This window comes from Rhamphochromis sp. 'chilingali', assembly GCF_963969265.1.
Source record: "Rhamphochromis sp. 'chilingali' genome assembly, chromosome: 2".
In the NCBI taxonomy this organism is placed as follows: domain Eukaryota; kingdom Metazoa; phylum Chordata; class Actinopteri; order Cichliformes; family Cichlidae; genus Rhamphochromis; species Rhamphochromis sp. 'chilingali'.
In genome coordinates this window covers 30059736-30080048 of record NC_137930.1, presented here as the reverse complement: position 1 = coordinate 30080048, position 20313 = coordinate 30059736, and the positions used below count along the sequence as shown (strand labels likewise).

At 39.8% G+C, this 20313-nt stretch overlaps 1 protein-coding gene across 4 annotated transcripts in view; it reads right to left on the bottom strand.

The window, feature by feature from the left end:
• The window catches only part of plppr1 (phospholipid phosphatase related 1), a 64550-nt gene extending 45217 nt beyond the window's left edge, over window positions 1-19333 (bottom strand). Inside the window, exon 1 of one of the 4 annotated variants that reach the window (XM_080874872.1) lies at window positions 19290-19333. The gene's annotated coding sequence lies outside the window, so the exon portion shown is untranslated. Of the gene's footprint in view, window positions 1-17960; window positions 18059-18560; window positions 18738-19289 lie in introns of those variants that run through there. The other 3 variants (XM_080874874.1, XM_080874871.1, XM_080874873.1) reach the window with 3 other exon arrangements.
• Window positions 19334-20313: the final 980 nt, after the last annotated feature.

The window sequence follows — 20313 nt, the reverse complement described above, 5'->3', positions numbered from 1 at the left end:
ATGTGACATTACTTCCAACAAACGTAGCAACCTACAAGTTGTTTCAGGCTTTCACTATGCGTGATTTTCACTACACAAACCTGAACTAAAAGAATTCATCAAATTCATCATTAATTCAAAAGCAACTTATATTAGACTGAGCGTAACAAGGTAAGGGTCTAGAAACATGACTGCAAAAATAGCTGCTCAGTTAAAAAACAACTAGACACTAACACAACCAAACAAATGTGTGTGCTATTGATATAATGTTTAAAATTTTCATTTTTGAACATTATAGCCAACATCAATACTGGTGAAAGGCTAAAACTGTTTCACTAGGTTCCTCTGAGAGAAGTGTTACTCAAATTACAAATGCATGGCAGTGGGTGCATTAATGAAAACTTCAGAGAACATACAAATGCATAAGGCCAAACACACAAAGCCATTAACTTGCATCTATTAAAAATCATAGTTATTTTTAGTATGCAATTCAGAATGAGATGCAATTTTTCAGATGATAATCTCTATAGTCAAGAATCAAGCAAAAAAAGAAAAAAACCTCACAGAGACTGCAGGGAAATCGTACAGTCTGGTGACAAGAGTCACAGCTAATGCAAGGATTCTGGGTGGTCTGTTAACTCATTCCAGTTTGCTATAGTATCACTAGTGAAACTAGATGTTACACAGCAGGCTTAAACAACCATCAGGCCACTGAGAAATGTCCCAGTGCTCCCAACTGGCTAGCAGTCACTGCGGATAATGATCACATGACCATGCATCCTATATGTGTTTAAAGCTACAGTAGGCAGGAATCTATACACATCCTCCTGCAGCAGTTCTCTCTCCCCTCCCTCGTCTAAGCCCAGAGATGCACACATATGCAAGTGCTTCATGAACTTTCCTTTTCCAGATTAAAGACTTCGTCAGATCTGGTCCTGAAAAGCAATATCCTAAAATCTCCCATCAAGGACTAGGTTTTCTAAAAACAGAGCCCAGAGGAAGTGCGGGAGAACATCCTAAGTACAATATACGCCAAAATGTTTTTTGGGGGGATTTTTTCCCAAATGATGCCAAAAAGTATACAAAAATACAATAGTCTCTGCATTTCTTCCTCCCACTTTCTAAAAGAAGTGCCTCCCAGCAGAAGCTTTATATTAAAAGAACAAACAGGAAGGTGCATCAATTTTTAAACGCAGGGAAACAAACAGATGAAATACCCAGAATTTCAAGCTTTTACCTTAAAGGTCATGAATAAAGTAAGTAAACTGTACACAATGAATTAAGATTTAATTTGATTTATGAGATTTATAGTTGTTAATGTATAGATTCATTATTATCCATTAACAATTTATTAGATAAATATATTAACTACAAATTATTAAAATAACTAATAGCTTGTTAAAGAGACATAGCAGTTCAGCAGTTAGCGCAAAGATTTTTTTCTTATTTTATTACATTGCCTCAAGTTGTCTATATGCTGAAAAGATACAGTAAATGTTTAGTTTAATGCCTTTACTGGAACACACTACCAGACTTTGTTCAAGATGTCAACATACCCACCATACTCCTAATTGTTTTGTAACTGCATTTGTCCCTGTGTGGTATTAGACTACAAGGGACAGACTCCAACAACACGACATTTAATAGTGATGCTGCACTTACTTCAACTAAATTGAGAGTGATTCAATGTGAACCTACTAATATTAAATTTGAAATTCAAATGCATCTTTACCCTTCATACTTTTTTACTTATGCATGTCACAAAAAGTTAATTAAGATCTACAATCACTAGACACTTTATTAGGTATATCTGGTACATATTTGACACACTGTTAGTTCCCCTTAGTTCCTTGTGTTCTTGAACACCGCCTCACTGTACATAAATGGCCTCCACAGATTTCAGTCAGATCAGGATGGGAGATGGGAATGGGTAGATTCAGATCATGGATGTGCAGCCGACAAATCTGCAACAATTGTGTGATGATATTTAGTCAATATGGAAAAAATAATCTCAAGCATGTTTCCAGCACGTCACGGAATCTTTACCACAAAGAATTAAGGCAGTCTAGGTGTGCCTAACAAAGTGCCCAATGAGTGTGTTTCCCTGTTATTACTGATGATTTAGAAGAGGTAGCAAAGGCAACTGCATTAGCAATAATATTACCAAAATATTAGCATTTACTATACAGCACTGTATACTGGAAATACACAATAAGACGGTCTCTCTGCTAAGTTAAAGCCTCACACAAAGATTTACTGATCCCAACACTCACCCTGATTTGAAACCAAACACTTCAGTTTCACTGAGTCATTAGACAAAGACAGACAGCAATGTTGGCATGTCTAATCAGTCCCTAAGTGCTCGTCCCATCTCATTTAACACTCAATCCAGGCTACTCAAGTCAGTATTAGATAGCAGCAATCCACCCATCAGTTTTGTGCCTCAAGATATCATGCTGCTACATCTTATATACCCATAAAAGAAAATGTTCCAGTCTATCTTCGTCTACCCGTGAAGAAAGATCAGTGCACGTGTTGCTGTAACACAGCATCACTACAGACGTCGAACAGACTTGCTTTGTTGCCCAAGGTCACAGGAGCAGAGTGGATAGCTGTCTAGTGTGTGTGAACTGAGGTGTTCCAGTTTAAAGATCGACTTAGAGTTCACTAAAATTGCCAGCACCCACATCAAAAGCCTTGAATGTCATAGAAAAATCTATTAATTGAACCCTACGCTAGTCATCCTTGCAATCCATCTCAGTACACATTAACAGTATCATCAGCCTCCAGTGACTCAGTAACTTTTCAGATTATGGCATCAACAGCAGGGAAGAAATTGAATAGTCATAAAAAAGCCTCCCAAAGTCAGTGACCATACTAATCACATTAACAGACTCCAAGGTATGTTTTTTCTTTTTAAACATAACAAACTCAAGAGCAATTATTTATCATTTCTACATCTTACTGCATTCAACCATGATTTTACAAAGGCAGTCAAATGGAAAGACTTCATGTATCCTGCTATGTTATTTTTGTTGTTTTGCGTTTATCATTGTGGTAAATCTGATCAGAGATACTTGTTTGAGTTTCTATGTACTACTAAATAACTCCCAGTGTATTTAGTATGTATGGACAACAGGGTACATTTGTTTTTCTAGACTGGTGCATTAAAAATTTGTTACCTTAGAGATTTAAGTCAAAGCACAGCTGATGATAGTCAACAAAAATAGTCAGTAGAGCCCAGCCGATGAAGACATTTGGACAAAATGTCTGTATTTGTGTAAAACACTTTAAAGAAATCAGTAATATGGCCTAGGGGTGAGCGGTATAAACAGTAGAAACGATATGAATTTGGCCAATGGTAGAGATTTTGACTATACCACAATAGCACATGTTGATGGTGTCATCAAGCGGCGCCTGTTTTGGTTGAAAGCATCGCAGCGGCTGCAAGCAATATCATCTGCAAATTGGGTGACAGTAGCGAAGAGACGAAGCACGTTTTGGAATATGAGCCAAAAACTGCGCTTCCTCCACTTCCGTAACATTGATTCATTAATGTTGAATTCTCTCGCAGCTGCTCTATTCCCATGTTGTTGCAGTATATTAATGACTAACCTCGTATTGTGGATGGATTATCTCAGTTGTTATCCTGACTGAAGTTTGGTCCGTTTACAGCATCCTGCCATGCGATTACATTTGACCCTCACGTTAACTTTTATCAAGTGGAAAAAAGTTAGCGTTCATCCACCAGCTTCACTGTTTATGTTATGCTAACATAGCTGTCTCGCTAGCGATCACGTAGCACATCATCATATACCAGCTAGTCCAACTTCAGTAACCCTACAAAAGTCATTGCTGTTTAGTTTCCTGTCTTCGTTTATGTTGGAAGTGATAGCAGAGCTGTACGTTTTATTTTTTTCTAGAAACCTCTCTGTCAGAACATGGCATATCATGTTTAGGTGGAAACTAGCAAGCTAACTTCCAGCTAACTTCTAATTCTGCTCGGTTTTCATGTTTGCCTGGATATTAAACTTAATTGTTACACCTGGTAAAGCAGCGACACTGACCATTTTATTAAAGATGAACAAATTTAGACAGTTTTTAACGCTCAGTGTTCGTTTGACATGGGACCTGAAGCGGACCCAGATTACTCTGCGAGGCTCCTGACTACGGTAGCGGTAATGCTCCGACAATCCATTAAGCGGTGCAGCTTTGTAGCTTACCAAAGTCGTACTAAAACATTTTTGACAGATTTTTGAGCGCCGTGTACCACATAAAATCGGTTCGAGGTGAATAAGCACAACCAGAATTCATACATTAAGGCGCACCAGATTATAAGGCGCACTGTCACTTTTTGAGAAAATTAAAGGATTCTAAGTGCGCCTTATAGTGCAAAAATAAGGAAGAAAAGAATATATTGCGATATATATATCGTTACCGCGCATGCTTTAAGTTATACTGCGATATGGATTTTAGGCTATATAACCCAGCCTTAATATGGCCTCATGTAGCAGACAGGGAATCAAAGTCAAACGGAAGACGTAGCAAGTACAGTGCCAACCTCCAGACAATCTAGTAAACAGTAGGATCCTTTTACATGTACACATGTAAATAAGGAAGTGATTCGATTTTTGTCAGACCAGTAACAAAATATGAAGGAGATGTTTTGGGTTTGTGTTTCCCATCCAAGCATCCTGGCAGTTCATTTCATCATAAATCTGGTTAAAGTATAGGTTGAGTGGGAGTTACTGGATCTACTGTTTTTAGTTTGGGTTTCTATTAGTTTTCCAAAACTAGTTTAGGAGAGAAGCCGGAATCTGATGATCCATTGTGTGGTTGGTTCAGGGTTTTCTCTGTCTTTTGTTTGTTTTAGCTGGAACTCCCGTTTCCTTTTGTTTCCAACTGCAATTTCTGTTGAATGGCAGCAGTGTTGTGGTATCTCAAATGTTGGGTTGCTTTGAACCTTAAATTTAGGGATCATAACAGTAATTTACTCCAAAAAGCTTTAAACTAGTGACCCTCTGTAAAGTAGGAAAATTGAGTGTTTCCAAAACTGAATCTGTGAAGTATCTATTAGTGAAAGGCTTGAGACTGTTCTGCCTACACCTTTACTTACTCCGTGGATAATACTCCAGACATGGATGGGGAAAAAATGCAGCGGTTGAACCACAATCTTTACTAGGGGGCTCTTTGACAGATGATTGAAATCAGAAAATTGAAGGGGGCTGCACTCAGCATCCAAACAATTGACACCACATTCATTTGTTGCTCAGACACTACGACAGCCTGAACTGCACCTAGTCATGGTAAAGTCAACATGATTTCTCTTTTTCTGGTGCCTAAAAACCCAGAGTCTGAAGAGAATTTCAACAAAGGAACACTTTTCTTCCAATACCAAAAGACACTTAATAACAGTGAGTCAGATGAAAGGTGATCTGATCGTCTCACCAGAGGGTAGATCATCAAACGAGCTGCCTACAGGCCTCGTCACGATTCATCAGCATCTCCTCCTCTCAGCCACTCAGCTGTGATGACTTTGTCTGGATGTGACTGCTTTTCTCTCACAGACAGCAAGAGCTGACTATGAAATATTGAGCACAGAAATATTGTACCTGATTGACCATCTCCTGGTCTCCAGCTGAGTTGTTCTGCTGGAGTGTGATGACTGTCTGAATGTCACAATGACAGAGTTTGTGATAGAGCGAGTGGCTGGGCATGGAAAAATGAAATATTACCTCCCGTTATCACTGCTGGCCTGTTGTTGCTGTAGCCTTGATGTGTCCTCTTTCTACTCTACTTGAACACATCTGTTACTGAAGTCTAAAAAAAAAAAAAAAAAAAAAAACCATAATTTTTATGGCACCCTGGCTGCTTCAGTACATGATGTTCAGAAATACCAGCACAAGGAAATATACTGCCAAAGAAATATAATACCAGGGCAACAGAATACTAGTGGTCCATTCATCCAGTCTAAATTGCTAACAAAAAAAAAAATTAACACCAGCTACTTCATTAGTGGGTCAGATCCCCTTTTGCCTTCAGAACTGCTTTAACTGCCACTATAGCTCATCTAGTGCAGCAGCAACCAATATGAGAAGGCTTGGAGTCTGCCCCAGAGTTTATGTTTCATTTGTGTTATGGTGAGGTCAGGAACAATGCTCATTGCCACAACTGTTGTCGTAATTTTATCTAATATGTAAATCTGAGTGTGCAGGTGCCTCTCCGTGACTGGTGCATAAAGGGGGACGGATCGCACCGATTGGCTAATGACCGCATATAATGACCGCAGCATATAAGAAGACACCGCCATGGACGGCCAGTCATTCATCCTCGGCCCATCCCAACCGGCAGACTGTATGTTCACTGTTTAGTAATGTTTGTTTAATGCAGGAGTATGTAGGGGTGGACCGCCTTTTTGTTTGATTACAGTTTTCTCCTGTTTTTGTTAGTTAGGGAGGTAAGTCATTGTCGTTTGGTTTAATTCTTTTCAATAGGTAAGCTTGATTTATCCCTGAGATAGGCTCCCTTTTGTTTGTTGTTTTGGCCGAAGTTATAATTCGCTCCCTTCCTTTGTTTCTAAATTCACTCATTGTAAATAAATCACTGTCAAAAAGTATTAATTGCGTGATGTGCTGCTTGGGGTTGGACGGGATGGATCACCCTTGTGTTATAGTCTGGCCACGCCTAGACGGATCATAACATAATATAGACTGTGATGTTTGAAAGATGGTCACTTGCTACCCAAATGTGCCAAGAAAAAAAATGCCCGCAGCATTACACCATCAGCACCAGCCTGAACCTTTGATACGAGGCAGGATGGATCCATGCTTTCATGATGTTTATGCCAAATTCTGACCTTACAGCCAAAATCACCCAAATTGTCCAGTTTTGGTGAATTACAGCTTCAGTTTCCAGTTCTTGGCTGACAGGAGTGGCACCCGGTATGCTGCTTCTGTTTTCAAAGTCGTTCTTCTCAGTTGCTGTTGTTTTCCTTTACCAGCTCGACCAGTCTGGCCATTTCCCTTTGACCTCTTGCATCAACAAGCAATTTTGATCCAGAGAACTGATGCTCACTGGGTCCAGAGACTTCCTTTGGTTGAAAGTCCAACTGTGTATTTGCATGCAGAAGTTTAAAAATATTCATCTACGTCTCAAATTATTTATGACCTCAATAAAAACTTTGCTGATAAGCTAATGATCTAAATCATTAGTTAACATGGCTTTACCCTGGGAATACACTGGGTGAGTGTCGTTCACACATTGTAGTAGCATTCCAGTATTGGAGCTTTTTGCGTGCATGGGGAATTTTATTTTTAACACCTATTGGATTTTCTATGCCAATCTTGTATCTGTCTTATTGCCCTCTGGGATGCACTGTGGCACCTCTAGTGGAATCGCAAGCATTTCTTTGAGTGACACCAATCAGCTCCATGCATTGAAGTCCCTCCTTACATATTACATCTGGTTTTAAAAAAGCAAAATAATTAACAGCCAAAATGCTCAACTTCAGCCTTAAAATAAAGAATCCATGAACCAATGGGGGGGAAGTCTATCCTTTACAGTGACTTCACATTCTTATGCAACACACAGAGTACGTAATGCGTTTTAGTAATGCTGCAGGCCAGCCAGCTAAACTTGGCACAGAGCTTGGGAAACAGGAAGCTCCAGATATGGGTGACAGTTCTCTTTAGGCTCATGACTACGAGTGCCCCCGTTCAAATCGTCTAAATGTTTTCATATTTAGCAGTTTTGCATAAAAATGGAAAACATGTTTTGGATGGTGACATGCCAACTGAGCATTTAGTCCGCCTCCACCCTACACCGATGTGACTTAATAACAGGACTTCAGAATAATGGCCCAATGAGGCTCACGGTTATGATTCACAGCACAAACTACGAATAGCTTTTTTCAACAAAATGTTTTTCCCGAAATGATCACCACAGAAAATGGTTGATGCAGAGCTCATTTTGCTTTTTCTTCTTTCGCCTCTTCTTCTGACTCCAAAACAGTGTGCAGCCAAAGAAACAGAGATGTCCCATGGCTAACACTCCTGCCAACAGAGCATCTTTGTGGCTATAAATAGTCAGTTTTCAATCTTCCCTTGTAGCTTCTTTAAAAGTGCTTCCTGGGAAATCTATCCCTTTTTTCAGATAGTAGGGTACATTATTTAATACTCTGCTGCTCAAGGATTAAATGACAAATCAATAAATATTTTTCAAAGTCCAAAGATCATTCCTGGATGGAAGATCCACAATCTTCTATTGAACCAACCTCTTCACACTAATGGAGTCTTGTCATTACACATTTTTTCCCACATACACATGTAAGAGTGTTAACCTAAAATAATGTCATCATCTTCCCTCTCCCGTCTCCCCCCAAACCAAAACGTCAAACAGGGCACTGACTCAGAGCAGATAGCGTGCACAGGACAGGAGACTGATAAATAGAAAGAGACATGAAGGAGGGCACACAGAGGACCAAAAAGAAGATAAACGTGTTGTAGGTGGGTCATTTGGGAAGAGGGAACTTTTGCTACCTCTTCTGGGTGTTAGCTTGTCTTCCTCCTCTTGCTATCAGCCACAGTTCCCCAGGCCTCCAATATCACGCTTACCACTTGCACATATGGAAAGTTATTTTTAGTGTTCCATATAGCATAGCACAACATATGCACAGGTGTTAAAGATACATATTGTTTGTGATATTATTGTAATAAAATTCTCTTGATTAAAATTGACTGTAATTATTTAACCTCATTAATTTATTAATGAAACTAAACATTTTACTTGTGCAATTAGATGAAAAAATATGAAAACTATTACAAAATAATTTGTCAAATGTGCAGCTCTTCCTATTAGATAATCAGCTCACATTTTAATTCATAAATGTAAAAAGAACTGCATGCCAGAAGATCAGGAACATTTTTTGGTAATGTAATACTCAAAAGATTCCCCTAGAGAGAGACTTTAAAGAAAGCGATGAAGCAAAGCTAAGCATGAACAAGCAGCAGGGAAAACACTAAGTTCGTTTCCCTCAGATGTTACCAACTGGCAACACACTCAAGAAACAGTTTTTTTAAAGTTTTTAAAAAAAATTTCTGTACATTTATTCAACCGCTGACCTGAGCGTCACCCCCACGTCTTTTTTCTCATTAAGCAAAGTGGCACTTGTTCCTGTAGCTCATTTTAGTTCATTGCTGCAGCCATTATGTGACAATGTCACATGTCTGAATTCTCATTTCTGCACTGGAGAAAAATGAAAATTATAATTAAAGGTTTAATTATCTCCTACTTATTTATTATGAGAACAATCTAAATAAATGCCAAGATAATATATTGAGTTTTAAATTTGAGATTCCCTCTTAATATAATCACATTTGACTAACTTGAGGCTAAACCAGAGTTCCTTATATATTTAAAATTACCAGAACTGTATGGAGTACCGTAATTGTCGGGCTATAAGCCGCTACTTTTTGCACCAGCTTTGAACCCTGCGGCTTTTAGTCAGGTGCGGCTTTTCTATGGATTTTCCATGATTTTTGTGATATCGTAAGACGATTTGTTTTGTTTGTTCCGCTGTTGTACGGCACTACGTTGCCTGGCGGAAGGATCGGGGTTCAAGAGTGGTATGTTAGTCACACGTCCGTCCGCCAGGCAACGTAGTGCCGTACGAAGTAGCGCGAAAAACAAACTTCAAAGTAGCGCTACGCATTCAGCGGGAGGCGTGGATGATGTGCGGCGATAAACTTGCGAAAAGCAAGTTATGCTCAACTCCACCGGTGGATTCTGACAGCGTGGAAAAGTGTGAAAACATCCACGATCACCAACGGATTTCTAAGGGCTGGACTGCTGCATGATGGAGAGGAGGACACCGCCACGGCCCTTCTGAGGGTGTTCGACTCTGACACTGACAACGAGGATTTCTTTGGTTTTGAAAGTGACAACGAAGGAGAGAAGCGGAGAGTGGATGACGAAGCCATCCTGAACCTGTTCATATCCGACACTGGAGAAGAGGACTTTGGTGGTTTTAGTGCGTAGGAAGAAGAGAAAGATGGTGAATGACTGACTTTTCTTCTTGTTAAAGCTGTGTCACTGCACCTGAGCCTAAAAGGTAGGCCGAATCTATTGTTCTGGTGTGCTGTAGGTTATTGTTATGTACTACATGTGCAAATATGTACCCATAACTTGTTTTTCAAAATATTAATAAAAGGGGTGTGTCTCCAAACAGCCATCTCTTTCCTGACAATTCCCTTTGTGCATATTCTCTTACATATGATGAGTCAACATTGAAACACCTGCGGCTTTTAGTCAGGTGCGGCTAATGTATGTACAAAACAGGATTTTCCCCTGATTTTAGCTTGTGCGGCTAATATTCAGGTGCGCTTTGTAGTCCGGGAAATACGGTAAATATCGTCTAATTTCGTTAGCAAACAAATGCAAATGCTTCAATGTAATTTGCATATAACTTGGGGAATGCATTTCCTTTTTTTTTTTTTTTTAAATTTTTTTTTTGAATGCATTTCCCCCCGAGGTTTCCATGTTTTCTAAAGCCATGTGCTCAGTGGCATTGTGCAAGTATTTCTCGCACTGCCTTGTAACATCTCCAGATTTACATCTATATTTAGATCAAACAAGCTCTTCATCCCTGAGTATTGAGCTATTTTTCCATAACAGCCACCAGAATCATCACAGCAATGTCCCCTAGACCCAGCTGGAGATAAGGGAGTCTTTCCCCTCAGAGATTTCTTAATATTTCAACACGATCATGCTACAGTGGCTTCTCATTATCCTTGTATCATTTTGTTTGAAAACTACATACCCTAAAAAGATTATGAGTGCTAAAACAGCATTGGATATCTGCAATCAACTTTGATCATGCATCAAATAAGGATACAGCATGTGAATAGGCAGAGCTGGTTTTAGAGTAGGTGGTAAATATTCAGTAATATCCAGTTTAATCCTTTATAATTCAGACCTTTGCTGAGGACTTTCCGAACCCCCAATCAACACTAAAAGATAAAACAGTTCAAAAGTCCACAAACTGCAGCATCATGAGGCACTGTTTAGATCAAGAGGAAAAACTCTTTCCTGTTTGAAACTTTAAAAGTGATCTTTAAATTCATCAGGTAATGTTTATCCATTTTGGTTGGGGCTCAAGTACACCAGTGGCCTAAAATATGGCTGTGTTAGTGAAAATCTTTCTACCAATAATTTTGAATTCAATAAAAAACCAAAATAAGATGCACAGAGATGTGCGGATTGACCGTCTAGAGAACTGAGTCAGCCAATTTCCAGCATTCTTGGCTGAGACTAGTCAGGCTTGTGTATTATGAGCCGTAATGCCATATGAGCATTATGGCGATGATGAGCCAGTCCGTTTCATGCATGTACAAAATACTAACAGCAGCACAGGCAAACAGCCATGCCCACACTCACAGCCACATGCATTCATTAGCATGGAAGGTAATGAGTAGGGGGAACCACTAAAATGTTTGCAAATAAACTACCAACGCAAAAACAGCTAAAGCTTAAGCCATCATGTGCTCAGAGTGAACCACAAGCCAGCAGCCTCGGTATGAGCAAAGGATCAAAGCAGTTACTAGGAAAAAATCTTCAAAAATACAGTTTTACATTTATATAGCAGACAAAGTACATCAAAAAGTACATTTGGAACCTTTGGGGGTATTTTAGGCACTCTTTATTTGGTATGCATGGGTCAGACAACACTCACTTTCAAAGTCAGCCTTTAATTTCATATCTATATCTTTTGTATTTGTGATGATACAACATCTGTCTGCAGACAGACAGAAAAAACAGACATAGAATCACCTGCCTAAGTACTCAAAACTGCCTTTTTAATGTGCCCTGTTACAGCATGTGTCAAGTTAACTAAAACTACTTTTGGAAATAAATAAACCTAAGGCTCTGATGGAAATGTTTATTGATACGTAGGATGTCTTCACGACTGTCAACTGCCTTCAAAAAAAATCTTGTTTTGTCATACTTACTGTGATGCTACAATGAAAAATTTTCAAACACAAAATCTAAACTAAAGTGAGCAAATTGATACAGGAAATTTACCTAAACTACAGGGAGTGCAGAATTATTAGGCAAATGAGTATTTTGTCCACATCATCCTCTTCATGCATGTTGTCTTACTCCAAGCTGTATAGGCTCGAAAGCCTACTACCAATTAAGCATATTAGGTGATGTGCATCTCTGTAATGAGAAGGGGTGTGGTCTAATGACATCAACACCCTATATCAGGTGTGCATAATTATTAGGCAACGTCCTTTCCTTTGGCAAAATGGGTCAAAAGAAGGACTTGACAGGCTCAGAAAAGTCAAAAATAGTGAGATATCTTGCAGAGGGATGCAGCAGTCTCAAAATTGCAAAGCTTCTGAAGCGTGATCATCGAACAATCAAGCGTTTCATTCAAAATAGTCAACAAGAAGCGTGTGGAAAAACTAAGGCGCAAAATAACTGCCCATGAACTGAGAAAAGTCAAGCGTGCAGCTGCCAAGATGCCACTTGCCACCAGTTTGGCCATATTTCAGAGCTGCAACATCACTGGAGTGCCCAAAAGCACAAGGTGTGCAATACTCAGAGACATGGCCAAGGTAAGAAAGGCTGAAAGACGACCACCACTGAACAAGACACACAAGCTGAAACGTCAAGACTGGGCCAAGAAATATCTCAAGACTGGTTTTTCTAAGGTTTTATGGACTGATGAAATGAGAGGGAGTCTTGATGGGCCAGATGGATGGGCCCGTGGCTGGATTGGTAAAGGGCAGAGAGCTCCAGTCCCACTCAGACGCCAGCAAGGTGGAGGTGGAGTACTGGTTTGGGCTGGTATCATCAAAGATGAGCTTGTGGGGCTTTTTCGGGTTGAGGATGGAGTCAAGCTCAACTCCCAGTCCTACTGCCAGTTTCTGGAAGACACCTTCTTCAAGCAGTGGTACAGGAAGAAGTCTGCATCCTTCAAGAAAAACATGATTTTCATGCAGGACAATGCTCCATCACACGCGTCCAAGTACTCCACAGCGTGGCTGGTAAGAAAGGGTATAAAAGAAGAAAAACTAATGACATGGCCTCCTTGTTCACCTGATCTGAACCCCATTGAGAACCTGTGGTCCATCATCAAATGTAAGATTTACAAGGAGGGAAAACAGTACACCTCTCTGAACAGTGTCTGGGAGGCTGTGGTTGCTGCTGCACGCAATGTTGATGGTGAACAGATCAAAACACTGACAGAATCCATGGATGGCAGGCTTTTGAGTGTCCTTGCAAAGAAAGGTGGCTATATTGGTCGCTGATTTGTTTTTGTTTTGTTTTTGAATGTCAGAAATGTATATTTGTGAATGTGGAGATGTTATATTGGTTTCACTGGTAAAAATAAATAATTGAAATGGGTATATATTTGTTTTTTGTTAAGTTGCCTAATAATTATGCACAGTAATAGTCACCTGCACACACAGATATCCCCCTAAAATAGCTAAAACTAAAAACAAACTAAAAACTACTTCCAAAAACGTTCAGCTTTGATATTAATGAGTTTTTTGGGTTCATTGAGAACATGGTTGTTGTTCAATAATAAAATTATTCCTCAGAAATACAACTTGCCTAATAATTCTGCACTCCCTGTAATTTAAAAAAAAAAAAAAACACACAGATGAGGTGAGTCACAATTCCTAACGCAGGTCATTCCACACAGCAAACGCTCAGATGATTTGTCTTTAAGCATGAGGTGGGTCACCAGGTTTCTGGCTGATCTCAGGCTGCACTGTGGTTAGCACGGAAACAGCAATTTGAGAATATATATTTTGAAACCAGGCCATGAAGTGCATTAAAAGTAATAAACAATATCTTAAAATCAATTAACTGAGTAGGTCACCATCCTCATACTGACAGTTCTGGTTACAAAAATGCCGAACAAACTAGCTCTGCTATTGATTCATCAATGAACTCTGGAGGTCCATTTAAAGGATCACATCATTCCCTTTCTCCTCTAATATTTCTAGTAGCATCTCTCTATTTAGAGTGTTTGACATTGACTTTTCCAAACAAATAACTCTCTCTCTGAAATTGTTGTAACTACTTCTACACTGTGGCTCCCAACAAACTCAAATAACTTTATATCCAAAATATAATGACTAAACAATGACCCTCCAATGTCTAACTAAACATTTTGCCTGTTCCATTTAACACCTAATTAACGTGTCATAATGTTATTAAACTATTTTTTCTCTAAATATTTACTTACATAAATTAGAATGCTTCCAATTCTAGAATAACATTAGTATAATTATAATCTTACAGTTTATTTGCAACACCGGTATTACGCAGTTGTTCCCTCCGAATTTCTATTATCTGTACTTATGAGGTATTGCTGAGTCATGTAGGCCCATTTAAAATGCATTTTTCATTCAAGTTTAAATCATTTGAACTAACACACATGCATCTTAGCTACAGATGTAGTTTCATCTAAGTGAGCCCTTTTGTAACAGTCACAGATTTCTTCTTAATATTGTGAAGTACCATGCTGCATCATCAAGCATTTTTCTATTAGCTCATATTCACCTTCTCACTTTTTGGGTAATTTTTAATAATCTCTCTTGCAAATATATATTTAACCGCATTATCTGGTGCACAACTGTCTAGCTTGTGGCAAAACAAGGGGAAATATTCATGTAGTATTGCCAGCGTTATTGCTAACTATCCCTCACTGAAGCTGCTTTCATGCATGAACGACAGTTTAAGGAGAATGGGGTCGAGATATTTTTCACTGCTTTCCTTCCTTACACATAGCACACAGCAGGACATGATCCACACGACTGAGGTGAGAGATGCCCGGGAGACAACATGTGATGCCTGTGAATGCAACAGAAAAATAAGCTGCACATCGATGTAGTTCGATAATCACGCTAACACTGTGCTAAGGAGCCAGAAGTTTAAAGACAAGCTCGTTTTTGATCTGGCTGTGCTGGAAGTGGAAATTCTCACAAATGCACACCAAACCTTATCAGCTGCACATATCAGTCTTCTTAGATATGGGAAAGCACTCTCAACTCCAGCAGCAGACCTTATCTCACCCTTGGGGCAACTCATTCCCCAGAGACATCACAGTGACAGATATACTGCCCAATGAAAATACCCTCACAGCACTAATAACACCAGCCCCCACATGTAGTGGTAATCAAAGAGCAGACAGCAAAGCTCAGGATGAGTATGTGTGTGAGGCAGCCTGCATGTATACATGTGTGTGTGTGACTGCATGTGATCAATAATGAGTCTCTAGTGTGGGAGTAAAAGTGGTGCTGGATATCAGACATGAGTTCAGAGGTCACCGGTTTCAGCAGCTTCACTGCATTACTGATTTTTATTTCTGCATTTCTTTTTTAAACAGGTCATTTGCTGGAGTTTCCTTGCAATTATTTCTATTTATAACACATTAGGACCACATGAAGCCTGTCACGCTGACACTATATTTATTAAGTGCCGTATTAGAGCTTAGTGTATTTGTTTCCACAAAGAGCAGTAAAAATAGTTCAAGTTCAGCCTGAATTTACATGACTTCATAAAAAGGAATAAAAGAGGCAAAAGTGTTAACTTAGATATCCAGTGTTGCTGAGACAGCTCACGGGTAAGGATGTATATTGAATTTCACATTTTTATTTTGATTTATCACTTACTTATGTGAGGACGAAATGATGCACTAGAGCATAATTTAATTTTCATAAATCTCACGAGATGCTTTACTCTGCTCCAGGCAGATCTCTGAGTATTTCATCTGGAGATTAAGGATGATAAGACAAGCACATTTTAGCTATAGAGTCTTGGGTCATGCAGAAGCAGGGATGCAGTGCTTCCCTGCTAGTATATCTCAATCACTACTTTGTTAGGTGCACCTGTTCAACTACTTGTTAAAGCAAACATCTCTAATATATCGACCAATAGCATGGCAACAACTCAGTGCATTTGGTCATGTAGACATGTGCAAGGTGACCTGCTGAAAATCTGCATATTAATGGGGAAGAAAGACAATTTAAGTGACTTTAAACACAGCATGGCTGATCCTGCCAGACCGGCTGGTCTAAGAATCTCAGAACAGGGATTTTCCCTCACAATGATCTCTATTTACAGAGCATGGTCCAAAAAAGAGAAAATGTATAGCCAGTAAGCCACAGTTCTCTCTTGTTGATGCCAGTGTTCAGAGGAGAATGCCCAGTCTGCTTTGAGCTGATAGGAAGGCAACTTCCCGTTGCCTTCCTATCAGATGCAGAAGAGCCTCTCTGAATGCACAGCAGATAGGGAGCAGAAGACCACACTGCGTGCCTGTCCTCACAGCTAGAAAAAAGAAAGATCTCAATCCAACGGAGCACCTTTGAGATGTGGTGGAACAGGAGATTCATATTATGGATGTGCAGCAAACAAATCTGCAGCAACTCTGTGATGCTATCACATCAGTACAGACCAAAATCTCAAAGGAATGTTTCCACCATCTCATGAAATCTGTCCACAAAGAACTAAGACAGCTCTTAAGGCAAGTACTGGAATGCTGTACCTAATGAAGTGGCAAATAATTGCAAAGTCTTGACAAGTGCATTTTTATTATAAGGTTCAAGGAGGACTGCAGTGCATCCTGCAATGTATATAGCCAAGAGTAAACCATATAAAAGGCAAAGTCTATAAATAGCTCGGTGTAATACTCACTGCTGTTTTTTTCTTTAAATCTAAGAACAATGTTAAAGAAAAATGGGACAAATCGTTAACGTAAATGGTGCTAGTATATGCTGAATATGTTAACTGCAGAGGCCCACAGAAAGTGTCACTGTGCTGTTAAAACTAAAATGATCATATCAATAAAGAAATGTGACCTTAACTGCACATTTTTATGGGAGCAACCACACACCCTAATGAGGTTTCAACTTCATGACCCAGTAGTCATGAAGTATAGTTACAGTATGTCATTGCCAGGCATATGACGTCATTGTGACCTCAGCCTGTCATATTACTACATTTCATGGAAAGGCAAAACACACACACAGACACACACAAACCCAAAACTATGGCCTTTGCTGTGTAGAGTGAGACCTCCTACACAAGCCTTCCTGAGTGCAGGCGATGTTTACATGTACTACGTAGTGTGATATATCGACACACTCATGTAAATGCATACTTGTGCCAATAAGGAATTGCATGTGCCAAGAGGAGTCTTGTATTCTGCTGAAAGCCAAAGAAATGCTCCCCTGATGCCCAGCCACATGCCATCTGTCTGCTGCATGATATAAATCCTCACTATGCAACAAGGACGAGCATGAATACACCTGTAAAATACAGACACGCACACACAAAGAGGAAGGCAGAGAAATTCACAGGTTCCAGCTACAAATACTAACTAGAAATCTGCCTCACTGGGCGGGTCACGTTATCCCATCTTATTCCAAGTGTTCAGCCAAGAGACACGTGGAAGATTTAACACACATGGCAACATGCATACAACTTCTGTAAAGACAATATTTGCCCATTACTAGAAATGGAAGCAGACAGCAAATGCAATTAATGTGCACGACTCACACAAACAGCATTTCTTCAACAGCATATGAGGAAAGAAATGACTTCTAAGCACCTGGGCACTATTTACCGACTGTGCTCCTGAGCTGGGAAATGTATCATTTTATAGTTAATGACACCAGATTTTTTAATACTTTGTATTAATTGATCACAATACTTTACACACCTCATATTAAAAAACAATCCTCGAGCATTTTGACCCAATGAAACAAAAAAAAGCTTTAAAAAGGACAGTAGATAAACGCTTACAAATTTATAAGGGTTAAACACGCCTTACCCCATAAACGTTTGCATTCTTACTATGTCATCACTTTAGAAAAATAGGTTAATCTAAGTATTGTTGTACACAATTCTTTCTGAATCTGAGGCCGAGGCTATACATCCATTTCAGAATAAGAGAGAAACGATACCTGCGGACACACACACGCTGATTTCGCGGTTACCCCCTATACACCATCACACATCTTCTACCAACCACGGGATTTCAGTCATTCATCAGAAAGGCATCTACTGCGCCGTGCGTGTCTGGGAGGGCTGTGGACTAGGCAGTCTCCGATTTGGGGGGGGGGGGCGGGGAGATGGGCCAATTTTTTATTTTTTTATTTTTTAGCTGGACCGAAAACACAATTTTGCTCAGCAACAGAGGCGACACATTTGCACAAACCTCCGCTTGTTGTTAACGGATACACAATACAGAAGCAGATGAAAATAATCGCCAAAAACAAAATAAAAATCATATCTGTGTGAGCGTAAAGCGCCACAGGGAGGTCACTGTTGCTGCTGGCAGAGACAGGTGTCTAAATACCGATATCGATTCTGTGCGAGCTTTAAAGCCATTATTTTCCACGCATTCTCACTGAACCCACACAGAAAGCCTTTTTCATTGAAGAGGACTCCAGCGCTTTGACTTGATTAAGGTCCGAACTTGCCCCAGCAACAGACAATAGCTGCACAGTCCCGTTTCCTCTCATTTCTTCCCCACAGCATCTGCGGGCAACGCAAACACTTACCGCGATGAGATGGAGAAATATTCCACATAAAATGTGACTCCATTAAAGAAGAAGGTGAAGAATGTGGGTGGGGGGGAAAGGGGGAAGCCGTGAACTGCACCCACGCTACTACCGCTACTACTACTCCATCGGCTGGGCAAAGCGTCCGCTCTCGGTTTGTGATGTGGATCACGCAGCGTGTGAGCCCATGAGGATGGATGCTGTGCCTTTTCGGGGGGCGGGGACAAGACGCGTACTCATCTCCAATGGAGCGTATTTAATTCTGTGTAGGGACCCTTGTGTTACAATCAAGTAGGCTGTGTAGCCCACTTTTATCCAGCCACCCTGCCCTGTAGACCTCCAGGTTAGGGGGGAAAAAATCCTGGATTTATTCACCTTGTCTCAGAAAGACAGCATGATGTCTGTTCAGGTCTGCTTAATATATTCATGGAGCGCCACACGTTCACAGGTGGATGCTTTCTGAGATGTGGGTGCTGCTGATTGAATTCTGAAGATTCATACCGGCGCTCGTGTTTGGTAAAAAACAAACAAACACGATTTTTGCGATACTGTAGGTAATTCAGATTCATTTTTGCTTATATCACAGAGATGTCGACACAGGTGGATTTGACGATGAAATGTACACACATTAATTCCAAATATGTGATAATTTATATACGCCTGAAATTACTAACAGCGCCTTTAAAAGGGCACTTTCAAAAAGTTTTCTATGCAAATCATATCACACACCTCTCCATGTTGCCTGTACGCATCAGATGTGGAGCTCCTCCAGAAGCAGTATGGGCACACTTTACTTCCTCGTTGGTGTTAGACCCGCCTCCACAGAAACCGAGTTTATCCAATAGCCTCAATCCTTGAAGTAGCTATGCTTCTGGATTTTTCAGCCCCATTCAAAGGGGAGTGCTCTTACTCTAAACCATGTAGGGCTAACGCCTAATTCTAACTTTTTTCCTTTAGTTTTGAGACTTTTTTTATATTCAGGATTCCAAGGGGAAAATTATAAATATTACAGAATTCTGAAAAAAAGTGACAATTCTGGGATTAACGTCAAATTACAGGTTACAATTTCTGAAAAGAGTTCATTCAACGCATATGGGTGGCCCCATTCCTTTTCTGTACAATCTTATCTAATGTTTTTAATAGTAATTTTCTTAATGACATAATGTGCCTATCTGAATAGATTTGTTACCTGGTGTTATGCTAGTTTTAGACATACCTACAGGTCACTGTTAGCAGTGGCTGTGTTGGGGTTTTGAATGAGTACAAATAATTGGGAGACAGTTTGATGTGTATAGAAGCACACTGGTAGTTTTTGATTGCTTATTTGTGAAGGATTTTTTCTACTTTTTGTAGTGTGGCCAATGTTTTTAAGTGTCTGTTTAATACAATTTCAATAAAACTGCACATATGGCCAGTATGAGTGCAGATGAGCAACAGGACAGTAGAACACAACTTTGTGAGTTTGAGGTTTGAGAGATCCTCAGTGACATATTGCACCCTCTCGATGGTGAATCTGTTAGTAGGACAAAGGTACAGGATCCCACTTTTTCAAACGTTTCATGCCCAGAGATCTTTTCTACCTTGTATTTTAACACGGTTGAACAAATTTAGTTCAACAGTCCATGCTGGGGTCCCCATCTTCCTGTTCTATTCATTTTTGGTCTATTTCTTTAAACACAGGTAATACAGTATGGGGTGGGGGGTATTTGCATATAGTTGCGTTTTGATTTTGAGCTGATTTTACTGAAGCACT